A 26822-nucleotide genomic window follows, 5' to 3' on the forward strand; every position below is an offset into this window, starting at 1 on the left:
AGGTGGGGGGCCGAGTTCACTGTGTGTTAAAAAGTCTAGTGAAGAAGGCAGCGATGGGTCAGTGTAGACTCTGGACCCTTGTGTGTGTGTGAACTCCTGCTCCATGACAGAACTACCCTGCTGTTCCCCAGGGAAAGGTGACAGTTGACAACAAAGATTAGGGAGCAAAGGAACAACAGACTTTCCCATAAATGGTGGAAATTCTGCGAATAGGTTGCATGAGTCCCTCAGGGCTGTCATACAACTTATCACAACCTGGGTGGCTTAAAGCATCCAGAGTTTATACTCGCACAGTTTTTCAGGCCAGCAGTCTAAAATTCTGCTCTCTATGAAGTCCAGGAAAAGGAATGGGTCCTCTTCTCTTCCTGGCATCTAGTCTTTGCCTGGTGCTTCTGGTGTCCTTGTCATATAACTGCATCACTTCCATTTCTGCTGCCATTGACAGGAATGTCTTCCTCTCTGTATGGATCAAGTCGGGCACCATATACAAAATAAATACCAACTAGATGGAGGTAAATATGAAAATGTTTGTTAGCCCTAGGAAATGAATATGGAAGGAATATTTATAATTTGGAACAGGGATTATTTAAATGCAATAACAAGCAAACAGTGAAAAAAGTGATCCATTTATGTTCATTATAATTAAGACTTATAGTCACTAAATGACACTCATGAAAGTGATAGAGAAATTAGAAAATATTTTCAGCACATATGGTCAACTGAGGATTTGTGTCCGTGTATCTAAATACAGTAAAGAACTCCAAGTTAAAAAGAGGTAATAGGAAGCACAAAGTTAAACAAATAGTAATTTCGAAGTAGAACAACTCCAAATGGCCAAATAAACTGGGGGTTAGAGGAAGTCAACCTAGTTAGTAATCAAAGAATTGAAAAGTTAAACCACAGTGAATGCCCTTATACCCACTAATCTGGCAAAAATTGAAAAGTGTTAAAATAACAAGTTTTGCTTGAGCCTGTGAAGCAGTGAAAACTCTGCGAGAGTATAAATCATAACCACTTTGGAAAATGGTGTAGGATGTATTGGATAGTAAGTGAAGTTGGGCAGCGTGGGTGCCTTGGGTCCAGCATTTTCAGTTGTGTGCCTGTCCCCTAGGAGATAAACTCCCCTGCACATGTATACAGAGGGCATGTACTAAGTTGTTCATGACAACATAGCTAGTAGTGGTAAAAACTGAAAACCTAGATGCCCATCAAGGGAATGAGGCAGGCGGGGTCTCATGTTGTAATGTATGTATGTAGGCCTTGAACTAGTTATGGACCAAGAATGACCTTGAACATTTGATACTTCTCATCTGATCTCAGATATACACTTCCACGCTCATCTTGACTGTGGTATCCTTATTGTGACGTTTACATGGATGATCTAGAGCTGATTGAGAAGAGCAAATTGTAGAAGAATAAAGTGATACAGTTCCATTTATAAAATGAAAATATTAGGATACAAAATATATGGTAAATCAAAGGGAATGCAACTTGGGTGGGATATGAAAAGATTATATAAGGGCTTCTCTATACTGGAATCATTCTGTTCATTAAGCTGAGTGGAAGTTGCACAAATTTCTTTTGTATATATTAAATGCTTAATAACAAAAATATTTGGAAATTGTTTTCAAGAATGGAAGAATAACAGAAATGTCCATGTCAATCCAAAAGTAATCTAAGTGCTGAATACTTAATTTAAAATACGTTTTAAATTCTCTATAGATGAGAGAAACTTAAAACAGGAAGGAGAAGCTGGGCGGTGGTGGCACACGCCTTTAATCCTAGCACTCGGGAGGCAGAGACAGGTGGATCTCTGTGAGTTCGAGGCCAGCCTGGTCTCCAAAGCGAGGTCCAGGAAAGGCACAAAGCTACACAGAGAAACCCTGTCTTAAAAAAAAAAACAAAAAACAAAAAACAAAAAACAGGAAGGAGAAAGGTCTCATGATCACAGTTTGTCCCATACTTTGGCATTGAAGTAGGTAGCTTCTGCCACTGTAGACCTGACAGTGTACCAAAAGCCAGGTGCAGGGGGTTTTAGCTGAATTCAAAGCTTATTCACATTTTCATCAGAGCAACAATATTCCTATCTCCTGTTCATTTTATGTTTCCTTGGCATCTTAAGTATTTGAACCAGATGGAAAATGGTCCAACATTAGATTCTCTTGCAACATGTCAGCCTTTTAATTTAAGACTTCAAAATGTGAGTAGTTGACTAAAATTCCAATTTATTCTAGTCAAAGTTGATTAGAGGCTATTCTCAGGGCAGCCTTGCTTTAAAACATTGACTTTCCCATGAAATTGTTTTAATGATGCCTTATACTTGCCCATTTCTATTAGAGTTGAATAGTTAATAGAAAGATTGAAATAAATAAGACCAGCTTTTGTTTCATCCCAGCCTCTCTGGCTATGGTATTCTTCTAGTTCGTAGCTGAAAAACCCCAAACCTTTATCACAGAAAATAGCATGGAAAATTCACTGTGAATCCTAGTTACAATAAAATGACCAGGAGTGAGGGTGGTTCGAGCCAATTCATGCCAGCCTTTCAGTGACCCAGAAACACTTCCAAAGACAACTAAGAGAAAAAGCATCTCGGGAACTGGTAGGAGTTTATGGTAGGACTGAGATGTAGCTCAGTTGATAGAGTGCTTGTGTAACGTGCATGAAGCCCTGGGTTCAGTCACTGTATGAAAGGACATGAAACCTGTAATCCTAGCAATTAAGAAATGGAGGCAAGCCGGTTGGTGGTGGTACATGCCTTTAATCCCAGCACTCAGAAGGCAGAGGCATGTGGATCTTTGGCCAGCCTGATCCAAAGAGTGAATTCCAGGACAGCCAGGGCTGTTACACAGAGAAACCTTTGGGGGTGGGGAGTGTTAAGAAATGGAAGCAAGAGGATCAGAAGAAGTTCAGCGTCCTCCATGTAGACAGTTAGAGGCCATCCTGGAATGCATGAGACACTGTCTTCCACACCCCAGGGGAAAAAAAAAAAAAAGAGCTGCTGTGATTTAAAAAAAAAGGGGGGGGGGTACTATCAGGGACCAAAGAGATGGTTCAGTGTTTAAGAGCACTTGTTGCTCTTGTGCAGGACCCAGGTCCGACTCCCAGTATTCACATGGCTACTCACAACTGTCTGTAATTCAGGTACCAGGGGATCCATTACCTTTTTCTGACTTCTGTGGGCACCAGACACCCAGATACACATGAAAACAAAACACTGGTACATGTAAAAATAAAACAAGTAAATCTTAGAAAAGAAAAGAAAAAGGTTTAAAATGTACATTTTGGTCAACCGTGTTACACTAGCCACAAATGAGGTACTAATTTTCATTACCTGTTGGGTATGATAAAATACCCTGACCAAAGCAACTTAAGGGAGAAAGGGCCTATTTTAGTTCACAACTCCAGGTTACAGTTCATCATTGTGGGGAGGGAAGCCAGTTCAGCAGAAATGGGAAGCAGCTAAGTCATATCTCCAGTCAAGAACAGAGTAAGAATGAATACATACATGCTTGGGCCCTGGCTTGCTCTCTCCTTTTTACCAAAATCTAGGGACCAGCCCATGAAATGGTACCACAGTAGGATGATTCTTCCCACCTCAGTTAACTTAGATAAGAAAATCTGTCACAAGCATGCCCACAGACCCATGTAATTCTAGACAATTCAAACTAACCACCAGTACAATTGTCCATTTCCACCTAGCCATGTTTTTGAGTCCCCAATCTTTTGATTAGCCAGCCTACACAAGAAGGCCTGATAAGCTGTTTGCCCTCAGCAGACAGAGTTCTCAGAACAAAAAACAACAACAACAAAAAAAAAAAAAAAAACAGGACAAACAGGAAAGCAGCATCAGTCTATATAAGAGAAAGAATCACTACAGAGCTGTTGATTTAGAATACATAATAATAATCATTGTAATTCTAAGTGATCTACAATAAGATTTTTGTCACTTTTGTAAGTACTTGTAGCGTTGGAGGCCTACCGTGTTTACACATTTTAAAGAAGGGGTGGGGAGCACACATGGCCAGAAAGATGGAACATAGTTCTTAGAAATTTAAAGGGTCCCTCTCAGATTGGAACCTAGGGATTAGATGCAAAGGGACTGGTTGGTGACATGCTTTCACAGCACATCTGTTACATGGACACTTCTTCATGGCTGCTGGATGGCATGATGTAAACTAGCACATTTTATGACCAAGCTTGTCCTAACACCAAGCCTTAATTATTTGTGTTCAGTTATGTATTTTTAGTGGCGAGCACTCTCATATCTACATGCTTAAACTGCCCGTCCTCAAGTTATACTTTTCACTCTGAAATTCCTTTGATCAATAATATCTCAGGTTCTCTGAGCCATATATCCAAGGCTTCTCTTACCTAAGCAGGCAAGAAAAAGAAACATCGAAGATAGACTCCCTGCATGGCTAACCCTAAAGAATACCTTTTCAAAGGTAGTGTCAACATTACATTCCTTCAAGTCCCATCTCTGCACGGTTGCTCTGTGCCTTCTTCAAGGTCAAACTAATTCTACATTTCAAAGCCAAAAAGAGAAAGTGGGAGGCTTTTCTTCTCTCAGGACTCTATAAGATGGGCTAAAGCTCATACAAGAGTCAGAGCACCACCACACCCTTGTGGTTCTTAAGGGGCTTGGGGAGTCATTAACATTGTCCTTTCCATCTCCTTGTCAGTAGAGGAAATCTCTTATCATGGCAGCCAGTACTAGCCTATTTGGAGATTTGGCTACTAACCTCTTACTCTTTGGCTTCTTAGGTACAAAAAGGGTCTTAATTAGGGTTTTGAACTGTGGCAAAACTAACTTGATGTTGCATTGGTCAAGTGGACTAAGTACAGAAGTCAGGCCAAACCAACAACCTGTTGAAAGGTTACTTAGCAGAAGGTGCCTGAACTCCTTCCTATACCATATTTGTAGGTTGTGTTCAAGTGTGGTTTGCTCCAAGCCTGCTTTTCCTTACCAGCCCTTCATCCTAGAAAGGGACAGCAGGAGAGTTCGCCTGCTCAGTCTCTGATCACCAGCAGAAATGTGTGGTCATTTTACATGGCAGGGAACTAAGGCCCTTGGAGGGGGACCCTGTGCCCAGGTTATGTTAGGATGAATGGAGTAGATGCTGACTCCAAAGTCTAAATTCTTTCCATTGCCGTCTCTTCCCTTTTGAGTTTCCTCTTTTTTTTTCTTTTTTCTTTTCTTTTCTTTTTTTTTTTTTTTTTTTTTTGAGACAGGGTTTCTCTGTGTAATTTTAGTGCCTTTACTGGATCTCGCTCTGTAGACCAGGCTGGTCTCAAACTCACAAAGATCCGCCTGTCTCTGCCTCCCGAGTGCTGGGATTAAAGGTGTGTGCCCCACCGCCCGGCAAACACATTTTTTTTTTTAAAAGATGTATTTATTTTATGTCAGAAGAGGGCATCAGGTCCCATATAGATGGTTATGAGCCACCATGTGGTTGCTGGGACTTGAACTCAGGACCTCTAGAGGAGAAGCCAGTGCTCTTAACCTCTGAGCCATCTCTCCAGCCCCGAGTTTCCTCTTTGACACATAGCTTTTCTTCACTTTCTAAAGTGTAAGTTGGATTGTGTAATTACTTTTTTAGTAGATTCTCTGTGTTTCCTACCTAAGATAAGGTTCAAATTCAGCCTGAAAGAAATAACTCGTGATGGCTTTGAAGTATCCACTGACAAAGTTTTTGTGTCTTAAACTTTGTCACAATGGGAATGTGTACATATGGTGAGGGAACGAAACCTGTGGTGAGAGGCCATTAGGGAGGCTTTATCAGAGGAGGCAGTATCCTGAGTCTGGTAGTAATTCGCAAACACCCAGGAAAACAGGTAGTGCGTAACTTCCTAGGGTGGGCCTGAGGGGACCGGAGAGAAGGCATGAAAGTGCCAGGCCATGAAGGCCCTGCTGTAGGAGACTGGTTGGGAAAGCCAGGAAAGGCCATAAGGGATCTTAAGTAAGCACATTACTTCATTTTATAAAGGTCACTGGCTACTCTGTGGAAAATCTGCGATGGCTTCTCTGGAACAGGACAGACAGACAGGCTAATAAGTCACAGTGATAATAAGAGCTGGCGGTCGTTAGGAAATATGGAGCTCAGAGAGATTTCCTCATTTGGAGAAATCTTTCCATTGCATTGCATTGCTACATAGTTATAGTTATCCCCAAAGCTGAGTAAGATACCTTAGTCATTAATCACTCTTTATATTGAGAAGGATAGTGGGATCCATAGGACAAATAATGGCAGAGTAAGATAAACTCCTTACCTGGGGGGAAAATGGTTTGGGCAAGTCTTGGAGAGAGGTGACTATGGTGTGAACAGCATCATGTGATGAAACTGTTTGGGGAGACTGCGTATGTGAGTGTGAACAAGAGAGCTTGTGCAGAATGCAGTACAAAAGGACAGCACACCAAGGAGTGTGTGTACATATGAAATCTGAACACTGCTGGATTTTGATGTATTCTGGCTGTGATGCTGTACTCTAAGATGTAACCTTTGGGAGAGACTAGGCAAAGTCATTCGGGCGCTTGGCTCTTGGTGTTTCTTAAATTGAACATGTATACCACTTTTCTCAAAATAAAGAGTTAAACAAAAGAATTTTATTTGGAGCTCCTATTTTTAATTATTTTCCTCCTTTTGGTTTTTCCTTTTCTGCTGGGGTTTGAACCTCACACATGCTAATTAATTAGCACCTGTTAATACCTTTGAGTGATACACTCATTTCAAGTATTTTTCTCCCACCTGTTTTCTTTAATAGAATTTTACATAGACAGTGTGGTGGGTTTTATTTATTTGGATATTTGTTAGTTATAAGAAGGGTCTTATATATCATGAGCTGGCCTTTGAACCCACTAGGTAGCTGAGGATGACCTTGAACTCCTGGTCTTCTGTCCTTCAACTGGAAGTTTACGTGGGTGGTACTGGGTATCTAACCCAGGCTGTGTGTGTATGCTAAGCATTCTCTCTTCTGACAGCTACATCCCCAGCTCCAGAAATTATGTTTTGTTTGCTATTTTGTTGCAGAATGTGTGGCTGTTTAGCCCTTTAACCTTTTAGCATTTTTGAAATAGGGATATGCCTTATAGTTCATGGAGGCGTAGCATCAAGTCAGTGTGATTGGTGTCATTTTTTTTTCTCTCTCAATGATGTGTAAAATACTGAGGTCTCACAATCTTTGGTTTCCTAGACTTGATGATGATCTTGCTGTGATACATTTGGTTAGTGAGTTGTTGGTTCCATTGGAAAAGAAGAGTAGATGGCAAAAAGTGTGTTAGGCAATGCTTTCTGGTTTGCCAGTTACCAGGAGTTGACTTCTCAGCTCCAGACCCACTCTCTCTACTCCTTCAGGCGATGCTGAAACTGGGCTCCTGCCAGTTTGTCACCGGCTCTTGGCTGTGCAGTGCTGAGAAGGGGCATGACTAGAGGAGGAAAAGGCCCTTGCTGTTTCCTCAGCCCATGAGGGGCAGTTGGGCAACATTTCTCTGCTCCACCAGCAGCAGTTTCTTCCTGTAGCATCAGCTGAGTCCAGTTTCTAGTTTTCCCTGCTTACAGGATCAGTACCATGGCACCCTCTGCGGTGATGGCACTAAGCACCAAAGTCCCCTGCTCAAAGGTGCATGGCCTTTCCTCATGTGTGCGTGCCCCCCTCCCACCCCCAGCCCCCGACTCCATGCACCCTGGGAAGTTCTGACTTCTCTCTCTCCACCCGTCAGTGACTAGTTAATAACTTTATACTAGTTATAAATTCTTTATATTACCCCTATGTTAAAATTTCTCTGCTAAAATAATGAGTGTGGTTTCTGTCTCCTGGGTAGACCTTGACTGATAGCTACTCCATGGGCCCACCAGTTTGAACATGCCCTACATCTGCACATCTCTCACAGGTACTCTGTTCCCTGCTGCCAGTGACCTTTTGAAATGTAAACGTGAGATTCACCCACTTAACCATCAGTAGGCTCCCGTGCTGACAGTAAAAGAGCATTCTTAATGAGGCCCACAGAGCCATCATTGTCCCGCCCCGTCTGCTAGATCTACTGGACGTGTCTCATCTCATAGTTGGCTGGGAATGAAACCATGAGAAAGAGACCACTTATTAAGGAAGTCATGATATGTCAACTTGCTCCCTTCTGTAATAATTAAGTGAAAAGAACTATAAAACTCTACACACCTGCTGAAGCTGTATTACCACCTTCTTTAAATAACGGACACAAAGTCACCCAGCTTGCTTCTTGGGAGTTGCCATTAGTCCCAAATGCAACACTTCACTGAAGCACGAACACAGTGTGCAGCTACTTGTTCCTCGGGAACTCACTCCTGTTGCAGTACGGTGCCTGGAGCAGCTGCAGCTTCCCTTCCCTTCCTCTAAGTCCTCTCAAGCTCTCATGTTGTGGCCAAGAGCTCTGTTCCCTTTCCTCTAAGTGGAGATAGCATATACCTTAGTTACTTTGGAGAAAACTTGGAAGGCTCAGACTCAGTGTCTGGGTCCTGTGGGGGTGTCCAAGCAGAGCCAGAGATGGCAACACCTGCCTTGTGTTTTTTTGGTGATTATAAAGACTACAAACCCATCATGTGTGACTGTGTAAATTAATTTCTTTCTAGATCTGAGTTCTAGGACTTGCCGCCCTTCCAGATTACTAAAAAAGCTGTTCTAGCACTGTGTAGTCTAAGAGGGTTGCCAGGGACTGAGCCAGGAAAATGTTCTAGGAATAAGTTTGCAAGACAAACAGGAAGAAACCAAACTCATCTCAATAAATCCTGCTGTAGTTACTGTAGTATTAACACTTAACAGGAGTCTACTCTCAGCCAGAGTCTAGTATGCAGTGCAGTTAACAGATCTCTAGATCTTAGCTCACCTTGCGCTCCCACCCCAGTTTCTCACTTTGGTGGTTGGCATGGTTTGCCTATGACACTGGGATCATGCCATGTGTTCTTCTGTGTTGAGCTTATTTCACTTAGCATTATGTCTGCAAGTTTTACCCAAGTTGTTGCCTGTTGCATATTTTACTAGAGTTATTTCTATATACTTTAGTTTATAGAATATAGCTGTTTTGAGGCTGCTTGTAATATTCCTAGACAGTGACTTAACACTCTAGAACCACCACTACCATCACCACCATCTGCTCTGTGAATCAAACTTGGGACCATGTGCATGTTAGGCAGGTATTTCACCATTGAGATCCACCGCAAGCCTAGAGATCATTTTTAGCTCCTGTAATATAGCACCTAATTGATTTTAAGTAGTAATGATGTAGAGAGGAAGCATTGCTGGCACAGCACTGTAGATGAGAGACTTACATCCTGAGTACACCTGGATGGACAGTGCCCTTTTTTCCTTTGCTTTAAGAAGCAAAGATATTTATTAAGTACCCTTCTTGGCCCAAACTTGAGATTGTGACTAGAAGAGAGTAGGGAAGTATGGTTGGGTTTTGATAATCGTAGTTGAAGGTCTGTGTGTTCAGGGAGACGTGGTAGAGAGATGGGGGCGTAAGTTAGAAGCCACATGAATGACGGGTTTTCAAGAGCTGGCCTTGGGAGGGAAGGCTTGGTTTGATAGGGAAGACAACGTTACTGTTTACCCCTACATGTTTGGGAGGAGCCACGGGCATAAATCTCATCTTGGAAGGCTTTCTGGGAAGAAGCCCCGCCTGCCTTTGGAGTCTTCAGGCTGGTTTGGGCAGGTGACATCATGCTGGAGTGGAGTTGCTGTCAAAGGCAATTATCTGATGAAAATCGGTGCACCTATGCTGTTATGTCACAAGATGTGGAGATGTGTTTGCTTACCTGTCCTTCCGAGGAGACCAGGCTGAGCCTCTTCAAGACAGGCTGTGTCTGGTTCACCTCTCTCTCCCCAGACCCTGGACAACACCTGGCACTTAGTAGATAGGCATTGGATATTGTCTTAGAAGAGGAGCGAGCACTCTGGTCCTCGGGTACACGTTTTGAAGAAAGGCAGGTTTGGACGGGAGGAACTCCAGTAAAGAGGGCTGGGAATGAGGATGGAATGATCCAACAGGAGGCCAGAGACTTCTCCACTGTTGCTCCAGGAAAGTAACAGTCCTAAAAATGATGACAGGAGCTTACTTTACCCTTGGTACTGTGTAGGCATGACTGTGACCTCCCACACCACTAACTTCTCTAAACAGCAACTGTCTACTCTGCAGAGTTTGGCTGGGAAAGCTGATGTCACCAACAGCCACCCAGACCTGCTCTCTCTGCCCTTGGGCTGATTCTTCCTTCTTGCTATGCTGTCTTTCCCCAGAGCACTGCCCTGTCTTCTGCTCTCCTGTGGGCCTCCACCGAAGCCCTCCTTACTGCTTACCTAAAAAGATTGCTGTCCTGCCTACATTCTGCCTTGCTAGCTAACCCTGGTGTGTTTCCCCACAGTGTTGATGCCTGCTGAAACCATCAGGTTTGCCTGTTTTCTTTTTCTGGAATGGAAGCCCAGTTTCTGTCACATTCTACTCTATCTATGTACAAGTTGTGGCCTGTAAGCTATAGGAGGCCTGAGAGTGTCAGGGTGTAGGGTGGTGACTAGACAGTTACTACCTTTGTTTTAAGCACTTTGTAAACTTGAGGAACCTTCTGAGCAACAGATTAAGATCATGTTCACAACTGATGTCCTTGAGGACTGCTGTAGCAGGCAAGGGGTCTTTCTAAACTGTGGGTCATGACCCCATTTAGGGTTCATGTAACTGAATGTGGGTGTTGTGAAAAATTTGGCAATAAGTAAGGTTTCTGAAGATGCAGTGACCAAAAATTTAGCTCAAAATCAAACATATAACATATTTCAAGTGTTTCTAGCAGTGTTCACCAATGTTGCATTTATACAACTTGGCTGCAGACTGCAGCCTTGGTTCTGAACACACAACATGTGCACGTTGCACTGGACATGCCATTACACCTTCAGATGCTGCCTAAAACACCTCAGCTCCGATTTAAGACTGTTTATGTAATGAATTACAGTATTTTTACTGTATTGACAGTTTCCTGCTCTTACAGAAGCATAATGGTTTAATTACAGAAAACAAGGACTTTTAATATTTTCCTTACCATCATCTCTCAGTAAATGTCAAATTAGTATATCTTTGAATTGCAATGTTTTAGAATATTTGATTTTTAATTTTTTTAATTCATTTTACATACCAACATCAGATCCCCCTCTCATTCCTCCTCCTGTCCTCCCCGCAACCCCACCCCAGTCCACCCTTCACATCCCCTCCTCCAAAAGGGTAAGTTCTCCCATGCGGGTACTGCTAAGCCTTGTACATACAGTTGAGGCAGGACCATGCCTCTCCCCACCCTGCATTAAGGGTGAGCAAGGTATCTGACCATAGGTAATGAGATCTAGAAATCCAGCTCATGCACCCAGGGATAGATCCTGATCACACTGCCAGGGAACCCTCAAACAGACCCAGCTACACAACTGTCTTCCTTATACAGAGGGCCTAGTCCAGTTCCATGCAGGTTTTACAGCTGTCAGGCTAAAGTCGTGAGTTCCAATGAGCTTGGTTCAGTTGTCTCTCTAGATTTCCCCATCATGATCTTGATATGAACCCTTGCTCATAAAATCTGTCTTCTCTCTCTTTGACTGGACTCCTGGAGCCCAGCCTGGTGCTTGACTGTGGATCTCTGCATCTGCTTCCATCAGTTACTAGATGAAGGCTCTCTTGGTCCAATCAGAGCTAACAGAGTCTCAGAATATTTGATTTTAAAAATTGCGTTTTAAAGCTGGGAGGGATAGTTTACAGCTCTAATCCCATCACTCAGAAGGCTAAGGCAAGAGGATTGCCATGAGTTCTGGGCCAGCCTGGGATACAGAGTAAGCCCTGTTTCAATCCCTCCCCTCCCTCAAATTAGTTTGAGTCTCTAACCTGGGTTTTATAAGAACTGGTTAAATGAGAGTCTGGGAAGATGGCTCAGTGGTAAGAGTACTTTCTGTGTAAGCATGAGGAATTGTTTGAATCCCTGGCATCCATGTAAAATGCAGGGCATGGCCACGTGTACTTAAGAATGCTGAGGACAGTCAGAATTGCAGTAGCTTGCTGGCCTGACAGTTTAGCTCCAGGTTCAGTGACATATCATGCCTCAGTGGAAGAAGGTGGAGAGTGACAGAGCAGGACACCTGATGTGCTCATCTGACCTCTTGAGTGTATATGTGAACATGCATACCCACACATGTGCACATACACCATATACATAATACACTACACTCATATACACAAATTGAGTCGCTAAGTGAATTTTGTCTTGTGACTAAGACAGCCTCCTACAATTTCTAAAATGACCCCAAGTATACCTCTGCCATTTTGAGTATGTATGTATGCAAAGCATCATTCTCAGCATTACTGGTTGTAAAGTCAAGATGTCAGTCAGGGCTGAAAAACATTGAAGATGCTCTATGTTCTGCATCATCAAATACAGCCAAGATTTAACTCATTTTGTAAAAATAAATATGCACATCCATCTCGTAAGTATGCAATTTTGCTTTGTCTTTAAAAAATACTACAAAGGGACAGAGAGATTGTTCTTTGGATAAAGGTGCATGCCACCAAGCCTGACAACTTGAGTTTGATCCCTAGAACTCAAATAGTAGAGGAAGATGACAGAGTCCTCCAAGCTGTCCTCTGACCACCACACATTCACCATGGTATTTGTGTCTCTATCCCCAAGAAATAGTAAATGTTTGAAAAAGTCCAAAGAATTGCTTTTAAATACATTTTACTGTGATTTATGACTGGTAAATGTTTGGTTTGTATGCCTATTTTATGTTTATATACCCAGGTTTGCCTGTATATGTGTCAGGCAAAAAGATACCACAAATGGAAAGGGTTTTAAGAATTTCTGTCCTAACTGGCCACCTAACCCCTGAGCTTTCTGATTGTAAGGGTTGTGAGGTTTCTAGTAGGGATGCTCACTGAAGGATCACCATTGTTGGTGGCTACACACAGGTTGCCAGTCTGAACCATGGTCCAAAATAGCAGTGTGACCTGGAGCCAGGGTTGAAGGCACACCATTGAGTATATCAGATGCAGTTTCTACTTGGAGGTGAGGCACATTGTGTTCTTACACTCTCTCCACCTCCTACCCTCAGTGAGAATCCTTTGTCATGTCAGCTTGAAAGTGGGAAGGCTGGTGGGGGCTGGGAGGAGGACTGCTCAGCTGGAGGCAGTCCATCGGAGTGTGTGAACTCTCTACACTCATCATCTTAGAAATCGCTTACCCTTTTTGGCTGTCCCTTTATGGCTTGGTTTTAGTGCTTTGTGCCAAATTTCTTGTTTCCCTTTTTTTAAAATTTTTATAAATAGAAAAAAATGTACGCACGGAAGTGGTGAGCAGTATTGTGGAAACGCTGAGTTGACCAGAATTGGTAGGCCGAACACACCTTTTAAAGCCTTTGTTTTAGGAAAAGGGAAATTGGTGTGTTTGGAGAGCAGTTGTTGGCTCTTCATGACAAGACTTGTTAGTCTAAGAGCCTAGAGCTGCAAATGGAATGAATAGAAAAGATAGAGGTGGAGCAGGCATGCTGGGGAGGAAGCAAAGCCCTGGATATTCAGCCTTCCTTATGGGCCTCCAGTGAAAGGGCCTAGGTTGGTTTCCTCCCGAGCAACCTCCAAGGGCCTGGACCCTCCCACTCCCCATGCTAGAACTCAGGCCAGGCTAACACATGGAAGATGCTAGTTCTTTTGTTGTTTTTGTAGTACAACATGTCAGAAGTTGTCCTTGCTGACCGAGACCCTATTCACTTCCTTATCTAGTGTACACCTAGTCTCCTTCCTAAGATAAACCTCAAGTGTCCACTGTGAGGGTCCAGCTGGTGTTTGAGCTCAGCAGAGCACTAAGAAGGCAGGCCTATGCAGACTTACTTGTTCAGAATTCTTTCTTGAAGCTAGTTCAGCGGGCTAAAGGAAGGAAAAGAGGTGGCTGCCTTATTTACGGTCTCTTTACCCCGTCCCCTCCCCTCCCCCTTTCTCTGCCTTCCTGCTTTCGTCCGCTCAGACTCCCACTGGGATTCTGCCTGTGTCTGTCCTTAGCCCAGGTGTACCATGTTTGAGAATTAGGTGTTGTCTGGTGAGCAGGATGGCCGTTTATGGGCTGCTTTAATTGAAGGATTGTAATAGTATCCTGATGTGAAGGTGTCCTGGCCCAGCCAGCTCTTTCCATTTTAAGGTATATTCAGGAGGCCAGTGATTCATACCTTGGAATAAAGGCACTTTTTGCCCTGGGAAGAGTAGAGACAGCAGCAGAATCTTGCTCTTAAGAGATGCCTTCAACCTCTGTCTGCCTCTGTGTGTGGGGTTCCGTTCTCACACTTCCTCATAGCTCCTCCTGGAGGTGACTTGGGGAGTCACTGGAACCTCTTAATGTGTTCTGTTGGCAGCTTGTTGCAGAAGAGGACTTAATTCTCTTGTGGCTGATTGAGTGAACAGTCTGCATTTTCATGTTTGAAGCACTTCGATTTACCCTGTGAATCACTCACTAGACATAGTGCTGAGCTGTGGGTAGATGAATGGGAACCTTCTTAGTTATTTGATACTTTGACTGATGAGAAAGAATAAAGGCATCTACATGAGCCAAGAGAGTTCAAGAGGTGTGGGGATTGAATAGGATATAGACCTGTCTCCTCAGGAACCTTAAGTCTTCTGTGGTAAAACCTCAGGGGTCTTAGGAACATGGAGTTTCTATCCTGACCACTCCGTTGACTTCCTCCCAGCTTTTGTGTTAATTTAACTTGAATAAAATAATTATCTTTGTCTACATTTTTAGTTTGAGAGAATTGTATGCTTGCATGCAGTGGTAAGAATCTTATGTACCTTTTAACCCAGTGTCTCTAGTGGTGCCTTCTTTTAATTTCTCTTTTTAAAACTTGAACTTGGGCTGGCAAGATGACTCCGTAATAAAAGTTCCTGCTGCCAAGCCTGACAACCTGAGTTCAGTCTACAGGGCCTGCATGGTAGAGGGAGAACAGGAGCTCTGCAAGCTGTCCTCTGTCCTCTGATATTTAATATTTAGGGGGCTGGAGAGATGGCTCAGTGATTAGGTAACAACACTGGCTGCTCCCACAGAGGACCTGGGTTCAATTCCCAGCACCCACATGGTGGCTTACGACCATCTATAACTTCAGTTCGAGGAGATCCAATACCCTCTTCTGGCCTCAGGTACCAGGCACATAGGTGATGCACGTGTATACATGCCGACAAAGCGCACATAAAAATAAAATAAAAATATTTTCTTTTTGAGAAAAAATTTTTTAAAAATAATTTTTAAAAGTAAAAATCAAGCACACCAACTATAAAAGGTTGTACAAACTGGCCCTGGCAATATGGCTCCTGGGAGAAGAAGAACTTCTATGCAGGCCTGATGACCTGAGCTGGAGGCCTGGGTCCCCTAAGGTGACAGAAGAGAGCTGACTCTGGAGACTTGGCCTTTGACACCCCCCCCCCTCATACATGCTAGGGCGTGCACATGCCTCAGCGTTCCCACAGGCTTTTTAAGGCTGTGCAGTTGTCTACAGTAGTAGTAGTAGTAGTAGTAGTAGTAGCAGTAGCTGTCTCAGTAGTCGTTTGGTTTCCTTCCAGAGGTGTCCATCCCTGCATAAAGATTATGTGTCAGCTCCCTTTTACTTCGAAATACTACAGCATGAACTCTGTTTTGCATCTTGCCTTTTAAATTGAGCAGTGTGTCTTGGAGACTTAGCTTTGTTTATGCAGTAAGAGCTTCTTTATACAATTGCATAGTACTCCCTGAGTAGATAAGGTATAATTTATTGAACCAGTCCCCTAATCTTTGCTATTACATACACTGTTGCAATGAGTATTCTCTACATATACAAGTCCCTACATGTGTAATCGTGAGTAAATCTTTTCCTGTGACAAATGCCAAAAAATAAGGTAGCGGAGTCAAAGACTGTACTTTAATTTTGATAAATAACTTCCAGGTTGTTTTGCATAGAGATTTTACCAGGTTACATTCTCGCCAACAGTGGTGTCTGTGGATGCCTGCTTTCACTGTTGACAGCACCATTATTCCCATGTTTCTATTCTCAGCTGTCCACTTCCTTTCCCCACTGGCTGATCTCCTCATTGATGTGTAGGAGCTCATGTAATGTGGAATCTAGCTCTTGGCAATATAAAGTACTGGTGTTGTTTTCTCACAATACTGACATTGTTCAGAGAATTTTATAGCTGATAATTGTGTTAAAGTTTTCCTATGGCCAGATATGTTGTCATTTGTTATGGCTTCTGAGTTTGTATCCTGGTTAGAAAGTTTATCTATTCCCAAATTACATTTTAAAATAATGTGCTATTTCCTAGTGTAATTATCTCCCCCACCCTTTCCTTTTTCTCCCTCTTCCCTCTTTACCCATCTGGAGTTTGTTCTTTGGTGTAAAAAGTGAGATTTATAGATCTCATTTTATAGAGACAAGGGCTTTCTTGGGAGTGGGGTGTCTCATACCAATAGCTGCTTCTCTTTGATTTCTGCAGGTAAGTGCATGATGTGGGAGAGGCTGTAACAGCAGCTCCTGTGCTGGGTGGTGTCAGCTTATCAGCACAGCTGTTTTCACAATCAGTACTTATATCCCCCTTCTTAGCTACACAACTGATAGAAAAGTTGGATAATTTGCCAGAATTCTTGCTAACATTAATGTCCAAAATACAATGTAATCTTTTTATATCACTTTTTTTTTTTTTTTTTGGTTTTTCGAGACAGGGTTTCTCTGTGTAGCTTTGCGCCTTTCCTGGAACTCACTTGGTAGCCCAGGCTGGCCTCGAACTCACAGAGATCCGACTGGCTCTGCCTCCTGAGTGCTGGGATTAAAGGTGTGCGCCACCACCGCCTGGCCTTTTATATCACATTTTATTGATTTATTTATCCACTTATTGTGTGTGTGTGTGTGTGTGTGTGTGTGTACAGTGTTATGGCATACATGTCATAGGACAACTTGCGGGAGTTGGTTCTCCTTTCCATCAGTGTGGGTCCTGGAAGTTAATGCAGGTGATCATCAGGTTGGCATAAGCATCCACTGAGCCATCTCTCTTGCCTAACCTACAGTGTGTGTGGTTTTGTTTTGTTTTTAAGATTTATATGTGTGAGTGTTTTGCTTACATGTATGTCTGTGTGCCACATGCATTCCTGGTGCTCTAGGAAATCAGAAGAGGGAATTGGATTCCCTGGAGCTGGAATTATGAATGGCTGTGAGCCATGTGGGTGCTGGGAATCAAACCCAGGTCCTCTGCAAGAACAAGTGCTCCTAACCACTAAGCCATCCCTCCAGCCCCCTACAATGTGATCTTAAACTGCGTTTCTCTTCCTTATCTCTGACTACAGTGTAGAAGAGGGGAGGGTACCTGGGAGAAGAAATACTTGGTCATGATTGGCTATGTTTGGGTATAGGGTTATGAAACAGAAATTCAAGAGAACTCAGAGGATCCTTGGAGTTCCAAAACATGTCAGAATTAAAGACATACTGTGTGCATTCATTAATAGAGTTGTTTGTTTGTTTTTTGTTTTTCAAGACAGGGTTTCTCTGTGTAGCTTTGGAGCCTATCCTGGATCTCGCTCTGTAGACCAGGCTGGCCTCGAACTCACAGAGATCCCCTGGCCTCTGCCTCCTGAGTGCTGGGATTAAAGGCATGCGCCACCATCTCCCAGCCATTAATAGAATCTTTAGATTCAAGCAATACATAGTGTGCCAGCTAGCTTTTATGTCAGCTTGGCACAGGTGAGGGTCATCTGAGAAGAAAGAATCTCAATTAAGAAAATGCATGTGGGGATTTTTTTTTTTTAATTGATGATTGGTGTGGAAAGTGCCAGCCAACTGTGGGCAGTACTACCCAGGTGATTCTAGTGTGTACAAGACAGCAGGCTGAGCAAGCCACGGGAAGCAAGCCAGTAAGCATCACTCCCCCATGGTCTTTACATCAGCTTCCTGCCTGTCATGTGTTTATCATAGCAGTAACTAATATTCATAGGAAGAATACTTTCCTCGAAAGAGGGAGTTCTTTTTATTGGTATAAAAGTATCTCTCAGAAAAACATAAAGTTTACACATAGCTATTACTGAGATTGTGGACAGTTAACAAGGTTTGCTCATTCATTTTAAACATAGTCAGGTCACCTAAGTAGAAATTAGGTGCTACACTGTGTCTCTGTGGAGACTTGGGTGTCATTTTGAATGGGGTAGGCATCCTTTATCTGACCCACAGATAGTGTTTGTTATGGCTGTTACAAAAGGCCATATATAATTCATGTTTTAGATTTTAAGTCATTTTCCAGGTATGTAATTTTAGTTGAAGAACTGGGTCATATGAGTTCACAAGTCAGCCTTATTCTGTAGTTCATTACTTATTACTATTAATCATGCTTAACTTTCAGAAATATACATTTCCTTCAGAGTAATTCAATTATTCAGCTTTCTAAATTTACATAACAACTACTGGCGCACAAGAACATGACTTTCCATTTTTACCATTCTGAAAATAGAGTACAAATTAGAAGCATTGAGAAGTAGGGTACAACTGTCACCTGTGGAATCTTGAATTCAGGGTTGCTTTTCTCCTTTGCTAATTTTTTTTTCATACCAAGATAAGTGTCACAAATAGCACCCTTTCTCGTAGCGTTTCCCGAATTAGAAGAGCAAATACAAACTGAATGGGAATGGAGCAGTCCCACCAGGAAATGAGCTGTGACTGAGATTGTCTTTGGAAAGTTACAAGGGTAACTGTGATAGATCATTCACAAAACACTTTCCTGGGTTACCAAAGAAGTTTGTGCTCTGTTGTGTCTCTGCCTGGCTCACTTGCCATAAACCTTCATAGATAAAGTCTAAATCTCTTCTGTTCAATTGGCATAAATCATATGTTTGTCTTCTAATTCTCCTTGTGTCTGTTCCATGGTACCTGTCAGGGCGATGAGAACTTATGCTCAGAGAGGAGTGCCATTTACTGGTTGGATTTATTGTCTTCACATGGATTCCATAAACTTTAATATTGCTTTCTAAGAACCGTATGACATCATTAAGCCTCATTTCTTCTGTGTGCAAGTATACAGCCCTTGGGAAAAGGGGTAGCTTAGTGGTAGAGGAGGGCCAAGCTCCTGATGGTGTTGGCAAGAAGTGCCTTAGGACCACAGACCTCTTTCCCCCTTGGGTGTGCTCAGCTCCTAGCTTCTAATCAGCACCTGAAGAGAAGAGGCCCTGGTGTGTGTGGCCATTGTAAAGAACTCCTTTTTACAGGTCTTGGCCACTGATGCTGTTGGATACCATTAATTGAGTCAGACTCCACTCTTGAATTGCTTGACAGTTACCACAGAGTAGAGTTTCAACTTAATTTTGGTATGAATGAAATTTCTGACAGTCTTAATGTATTTCAAAAGTCAGTGATTACTGCTGATGTTATTTGAAGCACAATCTTACTCTGTGGCCCAGGCTGTCTTTGAACTTGGGGCAGTCTTCCTTTGTCAGCCTCCAAAGTGCTGGAATTACAAGCATGAGTCATGATACCCAGCTATTTAATCTTTTTGTAATTAATTATTTTGTTGCTATTGTGGGCATGTGGGTGCCACAGAGTAGATTTAGAAGTCAGAAGACAGTTTGGGAGCCTGCCTTTCCTCTCACCATAATGTAGGGTAATTACCTGCTAAGGCATCTCACCAGCTCTGCTTATTCTTTTAATATAAAATAAAAAGTGCATCGGGCCATGCCCAGAGGCAACAAGTAGCACAGAATGTCCACACCTGAGTGTTGTGACTGCATCTCCCATCTACTGTTAATGTGTTCAGATTCTTCTAGGTCTGTGTGCCTTGATGCTGTGGGTTTGAAGTGACAAGCTGATTTCCTTGCCTGAGTAGGAACATAGTTATCACTCTTGTAGTGAGTAGTTCTTCCCAAAGCTTCCTTTTCAGTTTCTTGCTGTCAAATGTGGAGGGTAAAGTGTTTTTCTGAATCGTGGGGGGGTTTTGTGGGTTTTTCTGGCCCCTGAGTTGCAAATAGTTCTTAGTGGCTCCAGGTTATAAATATTAGAGTATGTGGTATAGCACGTACCACAGTGCTATTCCTTAGCTTGCCTCAATATCAGTAGTATTACTACTATTAGGCTGCCTTTAGGAGCCTGCCATATTCATTATGTATGGGAAAGAACTTTGACCAGTAAAATGGAAGGTAATGTTAGCAAAGTTTCATTTACCAAATTTACCTTAAAACCTAAGGTGAGGTCCCTCTCCATGTTTCTGTCCCTCCCTTCATCCCTCCCTTATCTTCTTTCTCCCTCCCAACCCCTTTTTCTGGCTAGCCCAGAACTTGCTGTGTCACTATGTAGATCAGGCTGGCCTTGAACTCCAAGAGATCTGCCTGTCTGTCTCTCATGAGTGCCACCACACATGTCATAAGGGGCCTTTTGAATTTGAAGAACCTTTGTATTTTAAGACAATCAAAATCCACAAGAATGAAAAATAAACAGCTTTGATACACTTCATGTAGGCATTGCTGATTGATTGCAAGTTAAGAGTCCAGAGAGGTTAAAGCAATGAGATGGGAAGGAAAAGGTGGAGAAAGGAGAGGTCATTGCATTGAAAGATGAAAATGTATACCCATCAGAGGGGTGCTGCTGGTGCACAGACTCCATGTTAGAAGCCTGTGATCTTGGCAAATAGTGTACACACTGAAGATGAAATGAGAACTTGTTCATAGGACTAGAGGAGTTATTGTGCTGTCATGAAGGCAGAAGCCATTTAGGAATTTCACCTAGAACCTTTTTTAAAAGACCTTTTATTTTTCTTGTCTTTAAGATAAAATTGGCATATACTAAACTGCTTGTATTTAAACTGTACACTTCGATACATCTTGATCTGTATACAGAGATAATGAACTTGTTTTTTACCACCAAAGTCTCCTTTTGCCCACTGGTCATCATCCCTCCTGCCCATCTTTTCCCGCCTTTCTCCAAACCTCGGCCTGTCTGTCTACCTTCCATCACTAGAGAGTAGTTTGCATTTCCTGATATTTTTAGGCAAATGAGATAATTCAGCAGCAGCTCCTCTCGTCTGGCCTCTTTTACCCATCATCATTATTTTGAGGTTTATTTGTGTTGGGTACATCAGTACTTCATCCCTTTTATTGCTGAGTAGCAGTCTGTTGTATTCTGTATCTTAATTTATCCATTCACTTCTTGAAGTATATTTGGGCATTTCTAGTTTTCAGCAATTACAAAGAAAGCTGTCATGAATGTTTATTTGAAAGTCTTTGTTGGAGGCACACTCTTTGCAAGTGCAATGTCTGGGTCATAGGCAAATGTCTGTTTCACTCTTTCAGAGCTTGCCAAACTGCTTTGCAGAGTGATCATATCATTCCATAGCCCCACTATGAGACAGTCCAGTTGCAAATGCTAAGCACGATCAGAGTATATTATTAGTGGAGTGCTGCTGTTTGATGTTTTGATGCATGCATCATTGTGCATATTTTACGCAGTTCCCAAAGGAAGCTTGAAGATGTTGTATGTCACTGACATATTGCCTATCATGTCATAAGATACAGCTGAAGGCAGGAGAAATGTTTGTACCCTTGTGGAATAAAGAGAAATGCATTACTGAAGTTTTGTAGTTTTTATGTTTTCTTCCTGTGAGCCACTCAGTCTCAAAATGATTTCTATCTCTTAGCAGTGTTTGCCCGTGTCTTCTAATTTAATATCATGTACAAATTGCATTAGCATCCCATTAAATTCCCTCAGACAGATCCAACAAATGAAAAAATGTTAAGAACAAACCCAACACAGATATTTGGAGTACCCTACTATATAATTTCCTCTGCCTAAATGGATGTATTCCAGCAGGCTCCCTTTCTTATGCATTTAAAATTAAAAACACTTTCAATGAATACGTGGAGCACTCTGTTTAACTCTTTTCACTGCACCCTTTTGTTACTTTTTCTCTTCCCAAATATTCATGTGGTATCATTAATCCTTAATTGGTTTTGATTGGTAATGGTTTGTGCCTAGTTATTTTCTTTCTGTTTTATAAATTGCAAGGATTACCTTTTGTCTTTTAAGGACATACATACTTGACAAATCACAGGTATTAGATGTCTTTTGAAAAATTCTGTTTAAATCTGTTGAGGAGAGTTCTCCGTGGGCAAACAATGAGTGACATGCACTCCTTTGATGGGCAGAGATAATTAAATGGTAATGCCTTCTCAGGGGTCCTTGAGGATCTGAAAGCCAGGCTCCAGGGGAGCTTCTTCCTCCTCTTGCAGTCAGGAAACTGCTGTGACATTTGTAGGCTTCAGGACCACATCATCCCTGTCCTGCCCTCTTGACAGGATGTGAACCTTGTGTGTTCCCCCATTGAAGTTGCACATAGGTGCTCTTTATAGCAACATAAATGACTTTGTCTTTGGTCATGAGGAAGTCTGGGAAATAGGCCAGATGGAACTTGGAATTGGCATTGGTGTTAACAGAGCTGAGGTATATACCACCACAAAATGGAATAACAACTAAAAGAATTACTGTGAACAGTGTGGTAGAGAAGCATTCTGAATGACCTGTGGCATCTGATGTGCTTTAGACAAGAGACATTTGGTTAGCAGAAAACTGTAACGACTGGAACATGGCAGGGTGAAGTATAGATTATAGAATATTTTTGGAATTGAGTGTCTAGGACTGCCGACTAAAAATTTTCTAAAGTTCTCAGATACGACTTTTATAAATAGCTAGTTTCAAAATGTTTTAAAGTATGGGTCCTGGGGCTGGAGAGATGGCTTACTTGTTGCTCATTCAGAGGACCAGGGTTCAATTCCCAGCACCCATATGATAGTTCACAACCATCTGTAACTCTAGTTCCATGTAATCCAATGCACTCTTTGGATCTTTGCGGGCACCAAGTATGTACACATACATACATGCTTGCAAAACACTACACATGAAAGAAAGTGAGTAAAAAAAATTTTTTTTTAAAGTATAGGTCTTTGGAAATGTGTTAATTAGGAGACTAAAAGATGAGTCAGTGTTTGAAGTTCTTTTTTTTTTTTAATTGATTTTTTTTGTGGCGATAATTGTGGATTTCATGTGCAGTTGTAAGAAACAGTACAAAAGAATTCCCTTTACTCTTTAACCCAGTTTCCACCAGTGGTAACTGCTTGTAAAACTATACTACAGTATCACAGCCAAAATTATGACATTAATACAACCATGGATCTTACAAGGTTCCTTTTACTTGTATTTATGTATGTGTGCACATAAGTAGTTGTACACAGTTCTGTCACATTTCCATCACTATGGAGACAGAGCACCTTTATAACCTCATCTGCCTTGTCCTCACCTGCAGCCTGTGGCAGCTAACCACTTGTCCTTTCAAAAATGTTACAAAATTTGACATCAGACAATGCATAATTTGGCCTTTTCTCACCCTGCAGAACTTCCTGGATAGCAGTTTGCCTCTGGTCCGTCTTCCATGTTGGATATGTGACTGTATCTGTTCAGGTCTGTCCACTAGTCTGTGCAGTTGTTTGTAACTCTGGGACTAGAAGAGGTGCCACTTAGACAGGCGTAGTGTCAGGGTAGTCTTGGAAGCTTCTGATGGTCAGTTATCCAGACCTTTAAGAAAGGGAACATTCTCCTGAATATCTGCAGCCATTTCCTGTCCAATTGAGCCTTGGCTGTTAGTTTACAGCTGACTGGTTATTTTACTCTAGTTACTGTACTAGCCAAGATACTGACAGTCCTTCCTCTCCTGTCCTTCATGGGTGATCTCTTAACTGGATTAACACAGTGTCTACATATTGTGCCATCATACAGTACACAGCCTTTGGCATTGGCTTTGTCACTTGGCATAACTACCTGGCAACTTATCTAGGTGGTGGTTGTACTTTCTGCTCATGCGCTGAATCACCAAAGGCGCTGCAAGCTTTCCTCGGAGTACTCAGGAGTGCATTGGAGATGTTGCCTCTGGTTACCAAGTTTGGTTAAGAGCTCCAGGAAGCACAGGCCCTCTTTGCTGCTCAATTCTTGGCCTCTGCATAGTACTCAACATTAAGCAGGTACCATAGGAATACATGAATGAGGCAGAAGAGAGTATTTTTAATAGCAGTCTGGGGTTTTGAAGTGTCCTCATCGCATTGTAAGCACAGGGAAGTGAGAGTGTCAGTAGGAGGCTGGCTGTGGCTCTCCCCTCCCTCCAACAATGCAAGTTCCTAAACAAACACCAAGCTCTTTACTAGTCTCTCTTGTCGCCTCTTCTCCCCTCTCCTTTTCTTCCTTCTCTCCTTTTCTTTCCCCCTCCCTCTGAAGCTCACAGTGTTGCCCAGGCTCTCCTCAAACTCCTAGACTCCAGTGTGCTCCTGCCCCAACTCCCCAATGGCTGGACTGCCATCACACCACTGTGCCCTCCCATAGGATTTTCTCCGCTTAGATCTCTCTTCAGATGCCACTGTCTCAACAATAGCAGCCAGTATCTCACATTGCTTGTCCCTTTACCCAGCTTTATTCATGGTATTTGTCATGATTTCCTGGCATTGTGTTTCCTGTCTCTTTGTCTAGGGTGTCAACACTCTGAAGACAGGGACTGTCTCTTTTGCTTACTATTATGGGTCAGTAACTGGTGCGTCACAGTCATGAAGTGTGCTTATTAGATTTTAGCCATTACTTTTGAGGCTTTTATTCCCCCTGAGACAGGGTTTCTGTGTAGCCCTGGCTCTCCTGGAATTCATTCTCTAGACAGGCTGGCCTGGAACTCACAGAGATCCACCTGCCTCTGCCTCCCTGAGTGCCAGGATTAAAAGTATGTGCTACCATTGTTGGCTTTGAGGCTTTTCTTAAACATGTCTCCCATCTAAAGTGCAGAAAGCATTGTTCACTCTTTGTTTATTCTGCTTGAACCCAGGGGTTGCATGTGCAAGGCAAGTGCTCTACACACACACACACACACTGCACTGTTCACTCTTTCAGTGATAGGTATTTACATGGAGCCCCATGTCCTCGGTACCTGTATGAGGCAAGTAACAAGAAGAATCAGGCTGATACCACCTCCATACCTATCCATGTACAGAAGTGTGCAGGATGCTCTGGATAAGGCCTGCTATAGGAGATCTCAATATATCTACTGGGAGAAGTTATCTTTTGGTTGGAAGTGGGAGTACTACAGGGTTTTATGGGTCTGATTCTGTGTCCAGTGTAGGAAAATGTCTGCCATCTGATTTAAAAATGCCTTTATTCTAAGAACACTCCTGTAGATGTAACAGTCTTATTAAATAAGAAACACAGAGCCAAAGGCAGAGTTAAAAGCCCAAGAGGTCAGAACAATAGCTAAGAGCTGATACCAAAAAAAAGAAACAAAACAAAAAACCTTTCTTACCCTTCACTGCCACTGTTCCCCTCAGAAAGAGACCTACTTCCTGTGTATCTGTCTTTTTATTGACTTTCTGTTCTGCCTTCTCATTGGTTGTAAACCCAACCACATTACCTCCTTGTCACTGCCTGTCTATACAGACCTCTAGGTCTCTATGGTTGGTATTGAGATTAAAGGTGTGTGTCTCCATGCTGGCTGTACCCTCGAACACACAGAGATCTGTCTGTCATGTGATCTGGATTAAAGGTGTGCATTACCACCGCCCAGCTTCTGCTATGGCTTGCTATTAGCTCTGACCCCCAGGCAATTTTATTTATTAACATACAAATAAAATTACATTTCAATATAAATAAAATATCACCATACATTCCTCTCTTATCTTGCCCCTTAATACTTATCATTCCCTGTGTAGAATGCTCTCTTGCTATCCACAGGGCCCAATGAATGCCTTGCCCCATGATCTCCATTCCTAGGCCACCTTATCAGAGGCCTTTCCCAGCCATGTCAGGTAAGGCAGTGCCCTCTTCTGCCATTCTCTATCAGTTCCATCAGTTCTGCCTTGTCACCACCTGAAGTGTGTATTTTACATACATATTTTGTTGTATGCCCTGTTTATTCCCTGTTCCCTCAGCAAGCTGAAGCATGGCTTTGCTTCTTCCTTGTCCCAGTGCTTGGGAAAGTGCCTGGCTCATGTTAGACACCTAGTGTTTGTTAAAGACCAAGATCTATTTCCAGGCCTCCTGGTAGGAAGAGAGGGTTGTATAAAACATGGAGAGGTATCCCTAAGCAACATCCCTAAAAAGACCACGTACACTACAGAAGCCATTTTAGTGGCTCTGTAATTGATGGCATGATGTCTCCTTAACACCTGCAGGGAAACAGTTATGTTGTGTACAGAAGAGGGCAAATTTCTTTGGAATTTGAGTTGGTAAGGAAGATGTCATTGAAGCAAGCCGATATGAGAGCTAGAATTTAACAGTGGACAGACAATAAAAGGGATGTTTTGGTGGTAGTGGTAGGTGTGCAGAATGGATGAGGAGGTTGAGTTTGCACTGGGGAATTATAGTCCAGATCAACTGCTCTTAGGTTTCATCTGCTTGGTGTCAGGCTGCAGGAGCCTTTGGGCATGCTTTCAGGAACAACTGCTGCATTGCTGTTCAGTATTGTCAACTTGCATGCAGAGCAGGATTCTTCTTGTGCCACACAGCTCAGGCATTATTGGATGTTTTCATTTTTATTCAGTTACTGACGCGCGCGCGCGTGTGTGTGTGTGTGTGTGTGTGTATGCTAGTGTACATGTATCTAGAAGCCAGAGGTCAGCCTCAAGAGTCATTCATTCCTCAGGAGCCATCCAATTTGATTTTGAGACGTTCTCCCTTTGAAACCTTGAGCTTGTCAATTAGGCTAGGCTGTCTCTAGCCAGCCCCAGGAATACACATGTAGAGTTGAAGTACATGTTACTACACTCAGCCTTTCTTCTTCCTCTTCC

At 42.5% G+C, this 26822-nt stretch overlaps 1 protein-coding gene across 26 annotated transcripts in view; it reads left to right on the forward strand.

Annotated features, from left to right (window-relative positions):
- Tnrc6b (trinucleotide repeat containing adaptor 6B) overlaps positions 1-26822 on the forward strand; it is a 233638-nt gene that overhangs the window by 125000 nt on the left and 81816 nt on the right. For 2 of the 26 annotated variants that reach the window (XM_076556376.1, XM_076556362.1), the window contains one exon: positions 446-512. The exons of 23 other annotated variants lie outside the window; for them this stretch is intronic. The gene's annotated coding sequence lies outside the window, so the exon portion shown is untranslated. Of the gene's footprint in view, positions 1-445; positions 513-13024; positions 13050-26822 lie in introns of those variants that run through there. One more of the 26 variants, XM_076556363.1, reaches the window with a different exon arrangement.

Source organism: Peromyscus maniculatus, chromosome 20 (assembly GCF_049852395.1).
Source record: "Peromyscus maniculatus bairdii isolate BWxNUB_F1_BW_parent chromosome 20, HU_Pman_BW_mat_3.1, whole genome shotgun sequence".
Taxonomy (NCBI): Eukaryota; Metazoa; Chordata; class Mammalia; order Rodentia; family Cricetidae; genus Peromyscus; species Peromyscus maniculatus.